Here is a 5888-nt window from a genome sequence, read left to right as displayed (position 1 = left end):
GGCCCAGCCAGTCCTTTCCCCTTCCCTAGATCCTCCTCTAGGGATCTTAATGAACTTCATCGATATCAGCAAGTTAGCTCTTGTTGCAGGATGAGGCAGTACTAAACCCACTTTACAGAAGGGGAAAGTAAGGTAGAAAGAGGTATAGTTACCTGGGTCATGCAATTAGTCTGTGGAGGAGCCAGAATGCTCAGTCGGGTGCTTTTGCTATTAAATGAGGCCAGGCTTCTGCGTCCCCCTCACCACCTAGGAAGCTGGCATATAAAACAATGGATGGCATTGATGGTTGGAGTAACCAAGGAAGATGCACTTCACTCACCAAGTGATGTCCCTTCGAACTCCAGCCTGTGGCTCTGAGGCACATCCACCAGGGGTCACCCTAAGAGCTGGTAACACAAGCCAAAGTTACTTTTCCACTCACCAAACAGGATGGAGTGAAGCAGGAGAGGGAGATTGGCTGGAAATCCTAGGGTGCGCACACTGTCAGCTTGCTCTGATTCCAGGAGGCAGGCCTCAGTTGGATCCCATGCCAATTTTTTTTTTTTAAGCCCCTCGTTTTATGTAACTTTTGCTTTCGTAACCAGAGCGGTGGCGTCTGCTGTCTGCACTTTGCCGTTCGGAAGGAACGTCTTTGCGATCTTGCTCACCCAGCACCGAAAGGCTGGAAGCAAGTTAAAACAGAGGCAGGTGGCACCAGACAAGACGCTCCATGCCAGGCGAGCAGATGAGCTTTCCAGCATTAAAGATAATCATCAATCACTGGGTTAGCAGGGGCCTGTCAGCACCTTCCTGCTGGCTGGGTGAGGCTCCCTGTCCTGCCAAAAATGCTTCACACTCAGCAACTAAGGTGAACATCCAGATGAGCTGGAATATTCAAAACTGCATTTCATATTGTCAGATAAAAAGTCAGATGATTTATCAAAGGCTTTGCCCTCTCCAGATCTTTGCCCGCTCCAGATCCCCTTTGCTGTTTTGCCTCTGGGGACTAGGGGTGGGAGTAACACAAGTGACATATCTGTGCCTGCATCAACAGGAGAATGGACCCCTCAGCTCAGCACCAGCATTCCCGGGCTTCCTGCTGGCGCGTGCTGCTGTGGTTACAGCCCTGAACCCCCCTGTCCGTCCGCAGCACTTGGACAAGAGTCTTGGCCCCCGCCCTCGAAGGATCCCTTTGAAGAGCCGAATGAGAGGAACGTTTGATTCCCAGGACCTGCTCCTTGGCCTCTCCTAGCGACTGCTACTGGCAACTGAACTTTGGATGACAGACATTTGTGCCATGTGGAAATAAACTAAGAGCCGCAGTCTTCGCTCTCAGATCAGCCTCTTAACCAGCGTGTCTAAGGGCAATTGCTTTGAGATGGTACCAATATGGAGTAGATGTGGGACCCCGAATTTATATCCAAGTCCCCCAACTCCCCCGATCCCTGGACTCTTCAACAAAGGAAGTAACACTATTGGTCTGGCGGGATGTGGGGAAGCCTGTCCATTGCTAGACAGAAGTGGGGAGTAGCTGTTTCCCTTGGAAGTCCCCATTCGGTCCCTAAGATACTTGTTTTCTCACCTAACCATAGCATTGGCCATCCGCCCCCGCTGTCAAAGAGAGAGGGAGCACAAGGACATGCCTTACTCTGAGAGGGTGGAAGCTGCCTGTGACTCGTTTCCAGAGAAAGCATGTTGTGTCAGGTCTAGGACTGCCTGGAAAACGTTGCAGCAGCCTTGTCCCAGGACTGTAATTTCTAAAGCAGGTGCTTGGACAAAGTACTCCTTCAAAGGCCAGACTTTTCTTCCTGGCCTGAATTTTCTGTGATGAAGAAGAGGGAATGTTTGCTGGTGCTTAGAGGACAGGAGGAAGTGTCTTAAGACTCCAAGAAGTGCAAAACTCTAGCAGTCTTGGTTCAGAGATGCTACCTTTTTTTAATACCAACTAAGAAATTGCAAAAAAAAAAAAAACAAAAAAAAGATCTTTCTTTGCAAGCTTTCTTAGTTGGTTTAATAAAAGGTAGCATCTCTGAACCAAGAGTTTTAGAGTTTTGCATTTCTTTTTTGTCTCAGACCAACACAGCTACCAAACACATCCCTTAAGACTCCAGGGAGATTTGCTTTAATTATTATTTGCATTACAGTCAAGCCGAAAGGCCCCACGTGCCAGATGCCGGTTATCCATATAGGGAGAGAGTTCCTAGGTGAGAAAAGAGCTTATGACCTCGGTGGACAAGACAAAGGGAAGGAGGAGAAGGGCCACGGAGTGCGAAGGGGACTTGCCTGCGGTCAAGCAGGAGGGCGGAGGCCGAGGCAAAAACTTTGGTGTCCTGACTCTGGGCCCGTGCTGCGTCCTCAGCTGCTACCGCAGATTCTCCCACCAAGTCACAGTCAGGGAATTCTTTTGTGTCTCCATTTTTTCCATCTCCAAAACGGGAACGATAGCACCTGCCACTTTGCTCCGTGCCCAGAAGGATCCCTGGATGCCAGGCGTTATTATGGCTGCCTCTGACCTACACCACGGGTGGATCACAGGCGTTGCGTCTTCTACATCAGGCCAGACTGCAGAAACAAGCAGGCTCCTTCTACCCTAGCATGGACAAAATGGATACTGTTTCAGCCCAGCGGACATGTGTTTTATTTTGCTTCCTTTTTTACAGCTCTGGTAGCATCTTAAATCCTGCCATAACGTACCCCAGCTGACAGCTTTTATTCATGTCACCCCAAACGCGCTGGCAGTTAAACTAAATATTTCATAAGGTTGCTGTTTGGCTGCAGCGCTGCCTTAGAAATATCATTGAGACCATTTTTTTCTCCTCCTAGGACCGTAAAGCAAGATGTGAGCAAGCCAGTTACTGCTGCTAGCTGTGGATTTGACAGCCCTGCACCAAGCCCAGTTGGCCTCTAGGGGTTGCCCTCATGTTAAGTAAGTGCCACTCATCTGAAACCTTTCCATTCCTGCCCCCCCCTCCTTGAAGGCTGGCTTTATGGAGGTGCTTTGTTTGCTCCCTGCATTTCAGCAAAGACCAGGATTTATTGGCGCATCTGACAGGAGCCAAGATTTTTGCAGGGACTGTGTCTGTTCCTTGCCCTGGAAAAACCTGCAGACGTGCTGAGTGCTGGATGCAAGGTAAGGAATGGTCGGCAGGCACATGGACACGACCCGTGACAAGGTTTTGTCACCTCCATTATCTGATCAGTTTTTCCAGGTTTTATAACTTGCCTGCAAATAGTCACAACAGGTGGACACCTGTGGGGAGAAAACCTGGCCCGGGTAAAGTCACTGGCAAAAACTCTCAGAGGTTTCAAAGGGCCCAAGGTTTCGTCCTCAGTTTGCGGTGGTCTCTAGAAAAGGATGACATTTCTTCACGCACATATACATATACCCAGGAGCCTGGCTGGAGAGGAAGCTTGGGTCTCACGCAGAAAATCCCCAGTTATTTCAAGGCAATGTCCTGTGCACCTTTGTCTTAGCAACACATCTATTTGACTGCAGGTGGATCCTGCTCCCTTGGTGTCTCACACTCTTTGCATTGCACAACCAGCATACAGATCGGGGTGGGCAAAATGCAGCCCACGGGCAGGATGTGGCCTGCCAAATCATTCCAGCCAGCCCACGGGGCCCCTAAAAAATTTAGAAAATTAATATTTATCTGCCCCTGGCTGCCTGTCATGCGGCCCTCGATGGCTTGCCAAAACTCAGTAAGCGGCCCTCCGCCCGAAATAATCACCCGCCCCTGGTATATATACAACCTGGTACATGAATCGGATTGTAGAGCTGTTTGACATGATACTGGCCTGTTGCCGCTGGCACAATAAAGCCACGATAAAGACGCATTACACGTTAAATCCGCCTGGGACAAAGACTGTGTTTCAATGTGTATTTGCGTTACACAACGGGACCCTAACACTGACCGGGGCCTCTGGTCACTGCTCCAGTATAAATACGACATAATCACCATTTTGAAACCTCCAGATTAATCTGCGCAGTACTGGTGGGACTGCCGGCAAATCCAACAGAGATGACACGCCTTGCAACAAGGACAGTGTAACTTGCCTGTACGGACCGAGGGCACGTTGTACCTCCAGGGGCAAGGCAGGGCAATGGTTGTCCTTGGTGAGGGTGGCAGAGTGGAAGGGACTAGGATGGGCACGTCGCAGAGGGAAGTGCTATGGCAAGCAAGGTTACTGCAGTAACGTCACAGTGAACTGCTCACCTTGGGGCAACAGATTGGGAAGAGATAGCTCTGAATGCCCCTGCCTGGGCTGCCCTAACCTGCTTGAGAAAAAGTGCGGGTCAAACAATAAAGCAGGCTCCCAGACTGGTTCTGCTCATTGCAACCAGGACCCAAGGGCACCAGCCTTCCCCCGCTGAAGTCAATGGCAGAACTTCTGCTGGTGATAACGGTAGCAGGTCTGATCCTTACGTCACTTGATGAAAAGTTAAACCCCCAGGGAGCCAGGGTTGGAGGCACCCTTCGGTCTGGGAATCCCTGTATGAGACCACATGCGTGAGCTCCAGACACACACAGTCACACAAGCACACACGCAATCGCGCACTATTGATGCCATCCAAGTTTCTTGCCCCTGCCATTGTCAGAGACGGGACTCTGGGCTGGACGGCACCAGGCTGGCAAGCCCCGTGATCCTGAACACATCTGAGAGCAGGTCAGTTGAGGCTCGCTCTCCTAGACACAGGCAGGGGTTTGTCACGAATCCTCCTCACCAGCACCATCTGGGCATGGCCGGGTTTTCATGGCTTTCATTTTTATTTTGCTTGTATTTTGCTTTGGGGAGAGATTTTTAGGTGGAACCGCAACATCCCCTCTAACACTCCCAGCTCGGAGATCCTGGTGCCCTCCCCCGTGGGCAGGTGGCTGTGCTGTGTTTGCCATTAGGGTTTTGTACAGTTTCGCCTCGTTCAGATGAATAGAGAATCAACATTATACGGACTAGACGGGCGAGGGGCTTTAAGAATGAGCTGGAACATAACTGCAAAATACAGCATGTCCAATCCAATTTTTCTTAGCAAATGAAACGGATCTGGTGGAAAATAAATACAGCGCCAAGGAACTTTCAGGAGCAGCGTCCTTGAAAAGCTTTTGGGGGGAGGGCGGGGGGGCGGGAACTGAAGAGCATTTGAACAGATCAGGCCTTTACACCTCTGTCTATCCCTCCCCCCTCCCTTAAGTACCATCTTTAATAGAAATAAATTAGAATAAATGATCAGTCTCTGCCTCCTAAAGACAGGTGGCAGAGTAATATTAAAAGAAAGGAATAGAAATTCATTTAATGAGCATTGTTAATTAAACCTGGAAATCAAAGAGGTCTGAGTTGTGGGAATTCAGAGGAAAAATGAAAATGAAGGGAGCTGTAGCTCGGGGCAGGAAGAGTGGAATTAAATTAAATTTAATGTGGGATTCTGTTTGTTAATGTCTATCACACATCACAGTGCATTGCAGGTTAGGCTAAAGCATTTCTTCTCGGCTGGCACACAAATCGCACCCCGCCACGAGGAAAAACTTCCGTGCAGTCTGGTCCCAGCACAGGGGCTGTTATCTGTGTTAGGGGAAGGGGCAAGATCAAGGCCCCATGGTGCTGGGTGCTGCACGTACACTGGGAGGGGGGGACCCTTTGCTCTGATGACCCGAAAGCTCCCACCCAGGAAGGCCGGGGGGGAGGCCCCGAGAGGTGAGCTCTTTACCCCAGGAGCCAGGGGCAGAGCCCAGTTCTCCTGGGGGCGAGATACAAAAGCTTCCTGGGCAGAAGGGGAAGCACCTGGGCTGCAGTGTGCCCGGCAGGAGCCCCTCCCGCTGCGGGAGGCAGAGGGGAAGCGCGGGGCCGGGCCGGGAAGCCGCCGACCCCCGGGGCAGCCCCGGGAGGGCAGCCCCAGCCAGCCCGGCCCCGTG

This window comes from Gavialis gangeticus, unplaced genomic scaffold, assembly GCF_001723915.1.
Source record: "Gavialis gangeticus isolate Ggan-Ray unplaced genomic scaffold, GavGan_comp1, whole genome shotgun sequence".
Taxonomy (NCBI): Eukaryota; Metazoa; Chordata; order Crocodylia; family Gavialidae; genus Gavialis; species Gavialis gangeticus.
The sequence above is the reverse complement of the archived record's forward strand: the minus strand, read 5'-3'. Positions refer to the sequence as shown.